This window comes from Archocentrus centrarchus, chromosome 14 (assembly GCF_007364275.1).
Source record: "Archocentrus centrarchus isolate MPI-CPG fArcCen1 chromosome 14, fArcCen1, whole genome shotgun sequence".
In the NCBI taxonomy this organism is placed as follows: Eukaryota; Metazoa; Chordata; class Actinopteri; order Cichliformes; family Cichlidae; genus Archocentrus; species Archocentrus centrarchus.
In genome coordinates, this window is record NC_044359.1 from 26,521,555 (window position 1) to 26,537,385 (window position 15,831).

The 15,831-nt window shown below is 42.0% G+C and overlaps 1 pseudogene; it reads right to left on the bottom strand.

Moving 5' to 3' along the window:
• Positions 1–976: 976 nt before the first annotated feature.
• LOC115792456 (calpain-2 catalytic subunit-like) lies at positions 977–10,378 on the bottom strand (annotated as a pseudogene).
• Positions 10,379–15,831: the final 5,453 nt, after the last annotated feature.

Consider the following 15,831-nt stretch of genomic DNA (forward strand, 5'->3'; position numbering starts at 1 on the left):
TTTGAGTGTTAGGGTTACCTTACCTTACCTATGGTACCCTGAGCCTAAGCTTATAAGTCTCCCTCTAGAAGTACCCCTTACTGCACAACGTTGCCCTGAGGAAACATGAAGAAAAACTCAATTTCTGAAAAGCAAAATAAACAGAATCATAAAACCTGACAAAATTCCTCTCTACAACTTTATAAACACTCCTGTATTTTATTATTTAGGATTTATGTCATTTTAAATAATTACTAGGTCAATTATTCTTACCTTCTTCTCACGCTCCTTGGACATTGTGTCATAAAAGGATGTCCCACCTTCAAATCATGCTTGATAGTGTCTCTGAAATGTTGTTGGACTGAAATTTTATCCTTTTTTAAAACATACTGATTGGTTTGTATCATTTAAGTTCAGATGTACTGGCCATGGGGCATGGGCCTCAGGGCAATGCTGTGCTGTAGAGGGTTAAAGTGTCTCACTAAATTCTCACTGTTCCATCTTTGGAAAACACTGCAGTATCAGACATTTTACATCTTCCTTTGTCTTTGTTCCATCTTGTTCATTATTTATCTTATTTATTCATTTCCTTGTATATTTCTGACTATATTTCTGCTTGTGTGCCTATAATGTAAAAGTGCTACTGGAACTTTTTTTTCCCTGACAGAATCCTCAAAAGGGATTAATAAAGTTTAACCTAATAGTTTTAACATTTTGTTCCCTATATATTATATATGGCTATATATTTTCTGAGGTGTATGCAGACAAATTTTCAAGCACACACGCACGCAAAAGGCCTAATCAGCACCGTGCCTCCTTTATCGATCATATCATATGCACAGCTGTTAAATACAGAAAATGCCGACTAGAGAAATAATTTCCCCACACCGCTTTGCCATCCTCCACCCCCACCCCCCCTGCGGCGCCCCCTATGCATTGCATATAGTGCATACCCACTTTTGCGTCACTGGGCCTGTGAAAGCCTATTTTCTAAAGCAGGCGAAATTGTTTCAAACAAAAGAAACCTCCTGAAGCCCAGCACTGTGGCAAAGCTGTCATTTCTAAATAAAAACAAATAAATAAAATGTCCCTAGTGAGCACAGTTACAAGCCAAGTAACACGATCACATTCACATCACAACCCTCTCCCCAATTTATTTCCTCTTTCCCTCTTGACCCCATCACTGTATCCTAAAGACACACACCATATTGGTTAGCTCAGGATTTATTTATTACAATCACAAAAATCATTTATTCTGTTCAAAGCTTCACGCACCAAAGCCTTGGTGTGATTATAATCAGTCTGCCTGTTTTACATTGACTGTCCAATTGATGGAGCAGTAGAGCAAATGAAGCACCGTGAAGCTTCAACCCATGGGTTCACTGATTGAATAGAAAGTTTCAATGCTTCATGAAGCTTCATCTCAACATCACCACTCATTAGCATGTTTGCCTCTGACCATTCAAAACATGAAAACCACAGGGTGATGTCACAGTGGCTGTAAAATGTAGACTTTGTAAAAGTGCACTTGACACTTTAATCAAGTCAATTAAGCATTAAGTAAAAAGTTTATAATATAGTCCTCGTGGTCTGCTTCTACATTGCAGTCACGTCTACATGAATAAATGATAGAAGGGAGTGTTCATAAAAAGATGAAGACTAATTATTTGGCCTATACAGGTTTGCCATACAAAGGAAAAAAGTTTTGTTATCAGCCTCGTCTCCCCTCTAGAAAATGTCCAGCTTTCCCGCTGATGCAGGAAGAATCAGCTCCAGTGAAAGTCTGACTGCAGGAATCTTCTCATGCAGTTTTCCCCACTTCCTCTTATCTAGTTGGACACAGAGATGATGGACCACTGAAACAAAAGAAAAGGCAGTTTATAGAATTTTCAGTCATACTTGTTATGGCTAATTTCTGTACAGTAAAGGCTGCTCTCATGTTAATGTTCTGTGTTTACTCAGTTCTTGTTCTTTTTAAAAAGGGGAATATAGCAATAAAAATAATGGATCATCATGATATGGGGATGTTTCTCTTACTATGGTGTTGGGCCTATTTATCACATACCAGGGATCATGGATCAGTTTGCATATATCAAAACACTTGAAGAGGTCATGTTGCCTTATGCTGAAGAGGAAATGCCCTTGAAATGGGTGTTTCCACAAGACCAAGACCCCAAACACACCAGTAAGCGAGCAGCATCTTGGTTCCAGACCAACAAAATGAAAGTTATGGAGTGGTCAGCCCAATCCCCGGACCTTAATCCAATACAGAACTTGTGGGGCGACATCAAAAATGCTGTTTCTGACGCAAAACCAAGAAATGCAGAGGAATTGTGTAAAGTTGTCAGATCATCCTGGGATGGAATACCTGTTCACAGGTGCCAGAAGTTGGTCGACTCCATGCAACACACATGTGAAGGACTTCTCAGAAACATTGGTTATGGTGCTAAATATTAGTTTAGTGATTCACAGGAATGCTAATTCCTAAAGATTTTTCAGTTCATAAAGTGAATATTTGAGTTTATAAAGGAAAATGCAGACACTGCTATTTTTTTTGAACAGCCCAACATTAATTTTTTTTTTTCATTTTTGGCCACAGCAGCTTTTATCAACAGTGGAGAGAGACAGCAAATGGGGGAAAGATACAGGGGAAGACACGCAGGCTGGGATGCGAACCCGCGCCGCAGCATATGTATGTGGTCGCCAGCTTCACCACTAAGCCACCCAGGCACCCGAACATTAATTTTTCTTAATTTCCTGTAAAGTAATGGGAAAATTTATACACTTTTCTGCATATTTTGACTTACAATATTATGTGCAGTGTCCCCAATGCCTCTAAATAAAAACTATTATAAGGATTCTGAGCTTTACTCATGTTTTTGAATGCACTGCTATTATTTTGAACACAACTGTAAATACTGGAAGTCATATGAGCTGAAAATAATAAATAATATACTCATGTAAATCTACATACTGACTTAATTTTCCATTCTTTGTAGCTTTCTTCACAGCATCAGTCAGTGGGGTCTACTGTTTCCAGTGGGGTATGTCTACATGACATATGGCATATGTGTGCACAAGAACAATCAAGTGATCATGACAGATTGTGACTGTAATGATCCTTAGTTATTTAACTAACTCTGTTATCTTGGAGCTTTTGGCAGGGGACTAAATTGACCTACGTCTCAGCACAGTTTTCTATCTTTGACACTGAAGATCACCACAGCTCCTTCAGTGGTTCTCCTCTCTTCCCTCTGAAAATTTGGGAATGGAAACCAGGGGGTGGAAAAAAAAAACTTGTGTATGAACATTTTTCCTCTGATTTTTCATCTGTTGTGAAGTGTGCTCTTTTGGTACCTGGAACAATGATTTAAATAAATCTATTGAGTGAAGATGCAGACATATGTCCTTGTCTGAACTGCCAACAGCTCATAAACTAGTCTGCTTATGCCTAAGAGGTCAGAAGTCATAATATTTGGAAAGACTGCTTTAGTATAATGCATTTAATTTAACATTGCATTTTGTAAGATGAAAAGAGAATATTTAAGAATAAATATTAAAAGTATCAGTCAGATCCAAATAAGCCACTTTCTTTTGGAACAAAGGTCTTCAGTGGGACTTACCCACTGAAATGTCAAAACCTTTACCTGATCTCGGTATCAGCTTTGGTGTAGACAGTGAGAACAAAGTCTGCAGTCTTGTTGGGTTCCTTGGTGAACGGGATGATCACATACTCTCCAGGTTCCAGACTGTGTAGTTCAATCAGCTCTCTCGCCAATCCATGAGACCGCTGTGCCTTCACAGGCCTGTTCCTTGGAAAGAAAGAGTCGTCCAGGCGTCCTTGTGGAGTCTGTGAGAAATATGAAGGAATGAATGTGATGAAATTGTTTCCTGGGTTTCGGTGTACTTTGTTATTTTGTTGAATTTGTTTTCAGTGCACAGGCAAAGTTTCATGAATGTATTATTGCTTGTACTTACCCCTGGTGGGATCTGTTGATTGTAAAATGGGAAGAATTTGAGTTTTGGAGGGAGAAAGCCTTCTTTCCATAGAAACATTAAACAATGTGAAGTCAGTTAATTTTGTTTTCATTTTTTATTATTATTATTTTTTTAATCAGACTAACTTTGCTGTCCAACTAGGTAAGTACGAGTGCCTTAATAATGTCATAGAACTGACATTTGAATAAATGTTTAATTTTATTTATTCTCCTTTGTTAGTGTTAAACACTTATTTACATTTCAGGATTTCAGTTTTGCATGAAGAAAGGCTTGTTTCCATAGAAACATTAAACAATTAATGTGAAATGCTTTTTTAATTTATATCTTACTAACTCAACCATCCTGCTAGGCAAGTACCACCTTATTAGTAATGCCATAGATTGTTGAAAAATGATGCTATACTTTTGTTTGGTGTCCTTTGTTATTCAGTTGTAGTATTTAATAATTTATATGAGAACATTTCAGAATAATACCTTATATATAGCAAGTCCAGCTGGGTGGAGACGTATCTCCTTGCGGCACCTCTGCTGAGGTTTCTCCATCAGGGAGATCAAGATGTTTGTGTCCTCTGGCTCCTCCTTGTCCAGAACACTCACCTGGATGCGATACTGAGGGTTTGATGCAAAGGTAGCTGCAGAGAGTGGGAAACATTAACAATGCAGTGGTTTTGGTGCTTATATGGAAAAAGGAACAGAAAGAAAAATAAAAATTGTATTAGTCTAGTAGTGATGCTTAAAGCTTTTTTTTTTTTTTTTTAAACAAATGAATCAAGTGGGCTCACAGTTATTTATGGGACCACCTGCAGATCTCCCTGCTACCCAGCTGCCTTCATAATCCACACATTTCCACTGACACATGAAGTCACCATCAGTAAAGTTAGGGGTCTCACAGCAGATGGATAAATAACCAAAATAGTAACAGAAGTCCTCCAATTGCATCCTGACAGACAGATAAGCATCCAAACAATCAGGTTTTTCTTATAGTAAAATGTTATCAGACATCACTGATTGAAAGCATCCTGGATAGTTTTAGAAAACATTTTTTTGTTATGTTACCACAACAAGAAACTGCAGTGGGTAAAGTGAAAACAAACACCAATGAAGCATTATCTTTTCTTTTTCTTTTTAAATATGGGACTTTTTAATAAGCTAATTTACCAGAACTCTCCATCCTCACGGTCAAAACACTTTTTCTGAACTTCTGGCCTCACTTTGTTCCACAAATCTGACCTGAGAACATAAAACAAATAAGTTAATGACAGACTTCAGTGCAGCAAAACAGATTTGCTTTATATACACAAGCAACATATATATTATGGCTGGGTATCCTTAGTCATATTTTTGACAGGTCTTTCCTGTAGGTGTCGCCACATGTTTTTTGGCAAAGTCTAATCTGGTATTTCTCTTTTTATGGTAGATGACTAGTTTGCACTGACTGAACCCTCTGTTTTCCCTCATAAAGTTGCCTCTTTCTTATTTTGCTAATGATGTGCTTAAACAAAATGTTTGTCATTTGGCTGGATGTTCTTAAGTTGTTGTGTACAGTAGAAAGGGTTCTGCGATCATCTGCTAGTGTTGTGTTCTGTGCATTTCTGCAGATTTTTACTTTGCAGAGCTCACCTGTGTGTGTTCTCTGTTTTGTACCAAACTGACCCCTCCTAATGTTCCCACTACACTGCAGCTCTGATGTTTAGAGCTTCTTTAACTGCATGCTGCAGGTTTAAAACAGCTTTTAAATGTAAATCTCACACAGAATAATTTTTTCCATGCTTAGTTTATGAAACCATTAATTTATTGAGTGAATTGTATAAATACATACGAAGAAATGTAAATGGAGGTATGATTGTAAAAAGAAATGCATATTCAAGTTCCACATTTGAACTGCATAATTATTATAACACTGGAACTTGAATGTTTTTTGGTACATCCATCCATCCATCCATTTTCTTCCGCTCATCCGGGGCCGGGTCGCGGGGGCAGAAGCCTAAGCAGAGAACCCCTCTCCCCAGCCACCTCCTCCAGCTCATCCGGAGGGACCCCAAGGCGTTCCCAGGCCAGCCGAGATACATAATCTCTCCAGCGTGTCCTGGGTCTACCACGGGGCCTCTTCCCGGTGGGACATGCCCGGAACACCTCACCCAGGAGGCGGCCAGGAGGCATCCTAATCAAATGCCCGAGCCACCTCAACTGGCTCCTTTCGATGTGGAGGAGCAGCGGCTCTACTCTGAGCCCCTCCTGGATGGCCGCACTCCTCACCTTATCTCTAAGGGAGAGGCCAGCCACCCTCCGAAGGAAACTCATTTCTGCCGCTTGTATTCGCGATCTTGTTCTTTCGGTCACTACCCAAAGCTCGTGACCATAGGTGAGGGTAGGAACGTAGATCGACCGGTAAATCGAGAGCTTCGCTTTTACGCTAAGCTCCCTCTTCACCACGACGGACCGGTGCAGCGTCCGCATCACTGCAGAAGCAGCCCCGATCCGCCTGTCGATCTCCCGTTCCCTTCTCCCATCACTCGTGAACAAGACCCCAAGATACTTGAACTCCTCCACATGGGGTAAGAACTCGTTCCTGAGCCGGAGAGACCACTCCACCTTTTTCCGGCTGAGGACCATGGCCTCAGACTTAGAGGTGCTGATTCTCATACCGGCCGCTTCACACTCGGCTGCGAACCGTTCCACTGCGAGCTGGAGGCCCCCCCTGATGAAGCCAACAGAACCGCATCATCTGCAAAAGCAGAGATGAGACTCTGAGGCCACCAAGGAAGAAGCCTTCCGCCACCTGGCTATGCCTAGAAATTCTGTCCATAAAAATTATGAACAGAATCAGTGACAAAGGGCAGCCCTGACGGAGTCCAACACCCACAGGAAACAAATCCGACTTATTACCGGCTATACGGACCAAGCTCTCACTGTGGTTGTACAAGGACTGAATGGCCTGCAACAACGGGCCAGACACCCCATACTCCCGCAGAACCTCCCAAAGGACACCCCGAGGGACACGGTCGAATGCCTTCTCCAAGTCCACAAAGCACATGTAGACTGGTTGGGCAAACTCCCACGCACACTCGAATATCCTTGAGAGGATAATGAGCTGGTCCAGCGTTCCACGACCAGGACGAAAACCGCATTGTTCCTCCTGAATCCGAGGTTCGACTAACGGACGCACCCTCCTTTCCAGCACCCTGGCATAGACCTTACCGGGGAGGCTGAGTAGTGTGATCCCCCGAAAGTTGGAGCACACCCTCCGGTCTCCCTTCTTAAAGATGGGGACCACCACCCCGGTCTGCCAATCCAATGGCACTGCCCCAGATCTCCACGCGATGTTTCAGAGGCGTGTCAACCAAGACAGCCCTACAACATCCAGAGCCTTCAGGAACTCAGGGCGAATCTCATCCACCCCAGGGGCTCTGCCACCAAGGAGTTGTTTAACTACCTCAGTGACCTCACCCCCAGTGATGGTCAAGTCATCCCCCTCATCCCCAGACTCTGCTTCCACTACAGAAGGCGTGTCAGTGGGATTCAGAAGGTCCTCGAAGTATTCCTTCCACCGTCCGACTATAGCCTCAGTTGAAGTCAGCAGCACCCCCCCCCCCCCCCCCCCCCCCCCCTCCCCCCCCGCACTATAAACAGTGTGAGTGAAGCACTGCTTTCCCCTCCTGAGTTTTTTGGTACAGAGCTAAAAATTTTAAAAATAAAATAAAATTTTCAAAAGTTATATGGACCCAGCCTTATAACTGAATGTTTGATTAAATCAGTTACTTGTCACTCCACTTTCCGTTCCACTCCTGTTTGCCCCATGGATTCATGACTCGCACCAGCCTGACTCTGGAGCTGTTTAATTCCACCTTCAGATGAAATAAGGGGGAAAAAAGAAAAAAAAAGAGAAAAGAAAAGACAAGAAAAAAGAAAAGAGAAGAAAAACAGATATTGCTTAACTGATCTTGTCACGATTTGTTCTGCAATTAAATTCTCATAGTTATTGTTTTCACCCTTTTTCTATGTTGAATGCAATTTTGCAGCTCCAGAATTTACCTTAGTGACACCTGTGACAGAGTAGGCATGCCCAAACACCAACCCATTGTCAGAGACAGGATTACCCGCAGTACCCTTTAAATGACAAAAGGACAAAGTTCAAGTTAAAGCCATTGTTTTTTGGATGTTTTGTTGTTCCTCCAATAATGTGGTTCTTACCTCTTTGGGTACAGTCCAACAGCAAATCAATGATTTGCAGTCAGTGGCTCTTCGTAGTGTGAGCCAAATCTCCCCATGATCTGGTGAGTTGGGCTCCTTGAGTGTGTAGGTCTGGTTCACACCTCCAGTGAAATCTTTGCAGGCCTCTGATGGAAACCCAGCATTCATATCTGCATATGAGCCACAAACTCTGAAGAAGACACACAGAGAATGAGAAACATTTGTATCACAGATGTGACCATCTCAACTGTTCTATATATGACAGTGTGTGAGGTGGTCGTGTACTTGGCATATGCTTTCTCCAGCAGAGGAGCCCAGAACTCATGTCCACATTTTGACCTCAGAGACAGTAACTCCTTATTGACTGTTGGCAGATAATCATCAATGACAACATCTACCCACTTTCCAAACCTCCAGAACTGAAACAGAGAGGACAGGTAAGAATAACACAATGCAGTGTGTGTGTTTTGTGACAGTTTTAAGTTACTAATTCATCACCCTGAAGTGAAATATTCCTGCATAATTTCTGAAGGATTGCTCCATAGGCACAACTTGTGCCATCAGATCTTTTTGGAACGTCAGTGCGGATATTGTGGCCACAAACCAGCAGTTACCTGTTAAAAGAAGAAAATGAATAGTCTTCTCAAGATGTGCCTCAGTTTTTGTTGTCATTAGTGACAAGCAAGAAATTTTTGCTTACCCACTTGGCCTTGACCAAAATCAAATCGTGAGGCTCCGTCCACACAGAAGCCGGCTTATTGTTGTTATTTTGTTCTCTCAATAACTCCTGGAAAAGAGTGAAATAAATCTGATGTAGACAAGCATGTAAAGAATCTGTATTTCCCTGCTGTACAGAAATGCATATAATCCATCAGATGTGAAAGGAAAAAATATTTTAAATGATTTTACTCTTGGTCGAAGCCATTTCACATCTTTCACATCAGGCAGGTCACCCAAAGAGCTACTGTCAGGGGGGAACTCGTCGTCCACAAACAATCGTCCTCTACGGAGGCAGTAATCTTTGAGCTTAGCAAAGTCTTGATTTTTGAACTTGGCAGGGTTGGAGGGACTTCCCTCGCTGCCATCTTGGTAACACAAGTTGATGAGAGGAGTTTCAGATTTAGCCATGATGATCGAAGTCTTCAGACAGATTCTAGAACAAGAAGAAAGATAAACTGAGAGGCTTCAAACTCTAATTTGAAATACAAAAGCTTTTGTAGAGACTAACCAATGTTACCTGAGCACGATGACAACCAGCTGCTGTTTTCTTGCAAGAGAACTACCTTAGAATTGCCAAATATGATATGTGCAGCACGCAGCTCATTTCTTATATTCAGTCTTACATAAATCTGGAGTCCCGTCCCCAAAGATGCAGGAGAGCTATAGTGAGAACAAAATCTAATAGAAACACCTCACTGAAATGTATATCTCGCTCTGTCTACATATAGGCACATATATTTATATATATATATATGTACACACACAGTGGCTTGCAAAAGTATTCATACCCCTTGAACTTTTCCATATTTTGTCACATTACAACCACAAATGTAAATATATATTCACTGGAGTTTATGAAAGAAATTTGTGAAAGACCAACACAAAGTGGTATACAATTGTGAAGTGGAAAGAAAATTATACATTATTCAAAATATTTTTACAACTAAAAAACTGAAAAGTGCGGTGTACAAAAGTATTGAGCCCCCCTGAGTCAATAGTTTGTGGAACCACCTTTTGCTGCAACTACAGCTGCAAGTCTTTTAGGGCATGTCTTAACCAGCTTTGCACATCTAGTGACTGAAATTTTTGCCCATTCTTCTTTGCAAAACATCTCAAGCTCAGTCAGATTAGATGGAGAGCGTTTAGCAACTGAGACAAGATGGCAGCGTCCCCAGTCAGCTGGAAGCAGCGCTGAGGAGCGCTGCATCTAACAAATCTAGAGTTAGCATTGGAAAAAATAAAACAGCAAAGCTCAGCTCTAAAACCCACTTACCTACTTCAAGACAGTCTTAGGAACACGGTAGGCAGGGAGAAAAAAAAAACACCCTCGCAGCAAACTGGTGTTCACCTACGACCACACTTTCTTCATAACTCAGAGAGTGAGAAAAGACACCACAACAAGTCACCTACTTTACGCACCCAGTATAAATGCCAGAGTTACGCAACTCTACCACTCTGCAAAATAAAAGAGACTAGAGAATAACAATCACACCTACTGGAGAGGGATGCACGGAAACAACACGTCAGGTAGGGACAAATGAGGAGACAGGTGGCACAGCTTACATACCCGCCCCTCACCACTGTGAGTGGCCACCAATGGCAGGGACATACGCAGTCACGTCACAAGTAATGTCTATGTTGCCACACAGTGTGTGTGTGTGTGTGTGTGTGTGTGTGTGTGTGTGTGTGCGTGTGTGTGTGTGTGTGTGCGTGTGCGTGTGTGTGTGTGTGGACACAAATTGAAATATCAGAAATGTTTCTGATATGTTGCTGTTTGGAACTTCACTTTTTCTCAAGGATGAAGATTTTAGTGACCCAATTATTTATTTATTTTGGTTGTGCCTCTATGAGGTTGAAGAGAGTCCTCTACTAGCAGGTTAAAAACACCCAATCATGAATCAATTTAACTTCAGCAGAAGGTCTGTGGAACAAATATATTCAAAAGAACCACTAAAAAACAACAGTTTCAAAAAGATATGTACAGATATGCTGCTGTATACTGAATATCATGTTTATTTCTCTATTAGCCTATATCACCTGTTTTTGACACCTTTATAATATGTTGTGAGCTTGTAAGGCTGGCAAAATAAAGACAAATAATACCTGTCCAACTATGTATCTCTCAGGCTGTTCAGAAGTGGAAGTAAAGTGTAAACTGCAAACCTGCTTAACCTGCTTAACTTCTGTCACCACAAAGGAATGATGACCTACTAGTCCAAACTTGTTGAAGTCTGCCCTGGGCCTCCTCCCAGTATGACATGTCCTGAACACCTCATCCTACAGCAGTGGTTCTCGAACTGTGGGGCACATGGTCATGACAGGTAGGGCACAAACAACCTGGGAGAAAAGTCATGTGGAACAACATCACATTCATTCTCACAGCGGAGCAAGGAAACATTAGCAAAGTGACTAGCATGCCACCCTTCCCTATCCCTGAGCCAGAGTGGGCACTCCACCCTTTTCCAGCTGAGGACCATGGTCTCAGATTTAGAGGTGCTAATTCTCATACCAGCCAAACCTTTTCAGTAAAAGCTGGAGGCCTCCACTTGATGAAGCCAACGGGACCGCATTGTCCACAAAAAGCTGAGATCAAATTCTGAGGCCACCAAGGTGGAAGCCTTCTGCCACTTGGCTACGCCTAGAAATTATGTCCTCAAAATTTAGGAACAGAACTGGTGACAAAGGGCAGCCCTGGCGGAGTCCAACACCCACCGGGAACGAGTCTAACATATTGCCAGCCTAAGCAATCACAGCAGCTGTACAGGGACTGAATGACCCGCAACAACAGGCCAGACACCCCATACTCCCTCAGCACACCCTGTGGCACTATTTCCACAGTAGTTGGGAGTTACAGGTGGCAGAGTAGTACGAGGTACAAGTGGTGCAGTGGTTGTGTAAATGAACATGAGATGGGCAGATGGGTTACAGTGAAATCAGGGTGACAGCCTGGGGGAAGAGACTGGTTTTATGTCTGGCAGTTTTGGTGTACAGAGCTCGCTCGTGCCTACTAGAGGGAAGCAGTCTGAAGAGTAGTGTTGCCTGCACATTTTCCTGCTCTGGACTGGAAGTCCTGAATGGGCAGGTGGGCCCCAGCGATCTTCTCTGCTGAGCTTATTGTCCGTTGCAGCGTGTTCTTGACATGTTTGGTGGCCAATCCAAACCAGATAATGTTGGATGCACACAGAACTGACTGGATGATGGAGGTGTAGAAGATGATCAGCAGCTCCTGAGGCAGGTTGAACTTCCTCAGCTGATGCAGAAAATACAACCTCTGCTGAGCCATCTTCCTAATGGAGTCTATGTGAGAGGTCCACTTGAGGTCCTGGGGGGGCAGTTGTTTCCTTGACTTTAAGTAAGTCCACATAGACACTGTGCTGTTGAGAATGGTGGTGTTGGGGTACAGGGTTATTATAGTTAACGAAAAAAAAAAAATGAAAAAAAAAACTGAAATTGAAAAAACATTTTGTTGACTAAAATAAATAAAAACAATAATTAAAAGGAAAAAATAACAAACTGTATTGTGAGTTTACAAAACTAACTGAAATTATAGGATTCAAGTTTTTTTTTATTTGCCATTTGTGCATGAACCAGGTCTGGGCACATTGGAATTTTTTGTGCAGGGCTCTCTCATAGTCAACCAAGTATAAAAATAGATCAATAACTATAAGAAAACAAAAAAAAAAAAACAAAAAAAAATATAGACATTAAAAGCAATATAGAAATAGACAATATAGAAATTAAAAATCTCAATAGCAGAATATCAAAACAGCTTTTGAAACTATATACAATAAGAGGTAGAAAGTATAGGAGGTGTATATTATATCTTATGGGGCACTGAACAAAGGATGGTGATATGCGCGGAGAGGTCGGTGTGGTCGGTGACAGTAATAAATAATAAATAGACTGGTACTGGGATTGTTTGGGGGGACAGAGAGAGTGACAGGGATTCTGTGGGAGTATTGCACTGGTAAGATTAGTTCACTGGTTTTAGACATCCACATATTCAGGTTATGTTATTCAGTCGGTCAGTGTTCATTTTGCTTTGCCATCAGTCTGACCATGGCAGGGAAGAAGCTGTTGTAAAAGCGAGTTCTGTGTGTAATGATACTGTCCACTCTGCTGTGTCTCAGTTTGTACTTGCAGCGTTTGCGTCTGAGCAGAGAGTGAGCTGGGTGGAGCGGGTCTCTGATGATTCCCTCTGCTCGTCTCTGACAGCGCTGCACGTACATGAGTCCATGGATGGAAGGTTTGTCCCTATGACCCTCTCTGCAGTTTTTGTGACTCTTTGCAGAGACTTCCTCGCTGTCTGTGTGCTGTTTTCATACCAGACAACGATGCCTGCGGTGAGGATACCCTCTATCAGTCCTCTGTAGGCCTGGGTGAGAGGGTGTTGGTTAAGTCCAGCTTTCCTGAGCAGCCTGATGAAGTAGAGCCTTTGCTGGGTTTTTTTACTGTGGCTGTGGTGTTGCGTGTCTAGCTCAGGTCAGATGAAACCTGCAGTCCCAGGAATCTGTGGCTGTCAGCCCGCTCTACCTCAGTCTCTCTGATGAAACAAGGCTGTAGAGGGGAGGATTCTTCCTGAAGTCCAGGATTATTCTTTGGTCTTGTCTGTGTTGAGGAGAAGGTCATTCTCCTCTCTGTAGTCAAGAATGTTGTTACCCGCGGACTTGTATCCCAACTCATCTCCCCCCTTGATGAGCCCCAGGATGGTGGTGTCATCAGCGTATTTAATGATGATGGTGTTGTCCTGGGTGGAGACACAATCATGTGTGTACAGAGTGAAAAGTTTGGGGCTGAGGCAGCAGCCCTGTGGGATCCTGTGCTGATGGTGAGCTTGGTGGACACCCCTCCTCCATCCTCACCACCTGTGGTCTTTCTGTCAGGAAAGACCACAGGTGGTGAGATATAGATAAAATGACCTTTGATTTCGTGTTTGTCATTTTATTTAAAAGACTTGTGGATTGATATGAAATCATTTTTTTCCGTTCTGGCAGGTTTAGCTGGGAGCGCCATCGGCAACTGTGTGTGAGCACTGCGATGGTCCACAAAGTAATGGCAGTGGTCTGCCGGGAAAGTGGCAGAGCCCCATGTGGGGTTTCTTGAATATGATAGCAAGACAGATAGATGCAAGTGTCTCATTGTGGATGATGAAAAAATGTATGGAGCACTTCTCAAGCAGAAAACCCCACCACCATCAAAGTCCACCTGAGAAACGCGCACAAGGCGGCTACGGAAACCACTCAGAACCTACGCTGTAACCTGACAGCACCTCTGGAGAAATGTAACTGCACGTCAGGTCCACGCAGCCCGCAACGTTGTGATTAACCTGTTCAGCACTGCCAAGGTCCACTTGTGCTACTTTCGCCACAGTAATTGAATTTATCAGTCAGAGAATGACAATCATGAATAACAATCAAAGTGACAGGTAACCAGGTTGTTCATGAAGGAAGACACCTGAAACACTTTAATTAAAAAAACAAGACATTAAATGTATTAAAGAATCAGAAAAAAAACACACATGGCCATGTGGGGACTCAGAGTAAGAGTGTGCACTCTCTCTCTCTGAGCCCGTGTTCCTGTCTAACCATAACATTTTATACAGCCTGTTATCTAAACGGTAAACAATCTCTGGGCGCTATGAGTTGACCTTCGTCATTTAGTCTTGTTCAAGCTGGTTTTTCATGACCCAGATTCCTCTCAGTCATAAGCACATCTTCTTCCTAATGTTCTAATTTCATCAATACAGTGAAATCTTGTCCAGATTAATGACAGAACATGGTAATGTTGGTGATGTTTTAATTGTACGTTCGGTGGCCGGTCTTCAAGATAAGATGCATCTGAAACAGAAGTTAGTCAAGAACTTTCTGATCTGTTGCTCTCTGCTCTAATGGATTATTAATTGTTTGTTATTTGGTTGATCCATGTTTATTAATTAATTTTACTGGAGTTTACGTTTAAACATTGTCCTTTATTCATTGTGTAAACAATAATTCCTGACAAAAGCTTCAATATAAGGACTCAAAAATGTCAGCCAAATTCCTAGAGGCAGACTTGTGAAAGTATTGGAATGGATGTGAGGGAATGAACCACGTGAAAAAAACAGGGACAAATATGTTTGCAGCCAAAAAACTGAGCACAAGATTGAAGGACCAAGGACAGGAAAAGTCCAAGCCGGCACCGCATATGAACACAGCACGTGACCACATTGTAATAACACACATATCCGCTACATAAGCATAAATGTATCAACATCGGCCACTTGCTTAGGTTTGTGTACATTGCTCCACAAGGACCCAGCGCTCAAGCATCTAACCTAGCTAGCTCTCTCTGAGCAGCTCCAAACCAAAAACCAGCATCATGTGGTGATAACATCAGGATGCAGCTGGATTTGAGCTTTGACTCCTTCAAAGAGTTCACTTTGTTTTTGTGAAACATTTGCTGCGTTCTGATGTTATACACCATATGTAGGTGTTGTAAATCTACCGCACTGACGCTGAAGTTTATTGGGACTTTATTGTAGATTTTATTGGTTATGGAGTTTACTTTTCTTTATGTTTCTCCCCTGTTGATTTCATGTGTGTCCTTAATATTACACACATTTAGCCAGCAATGCTGCTGTCTTGTGAACAGTTTGTTGTTGAATACATTTTTAACGGTATCTTTTGTTGAGTTTTTATTACACAATAGTCATTCTTACACCTTGAATCCTGCACCTGACACAGTATGAAAAACTAAAACTAATACTGAAACTAATAAAAACTAAAGTAAAACTAAGCATTAAACCAAAATTTTAAAATAAACTAAATTATAATGTAAAATTCCAAACTATTATAACCCTGGTGGGGTAGTAATATGGGTGGGTTTTCCTAGAGTCCACTGTCATCTCCACAGCCTTGAGCAGGTTTAGCTCCAGGTGGTTCTGACTATACACCCAACCAATGGC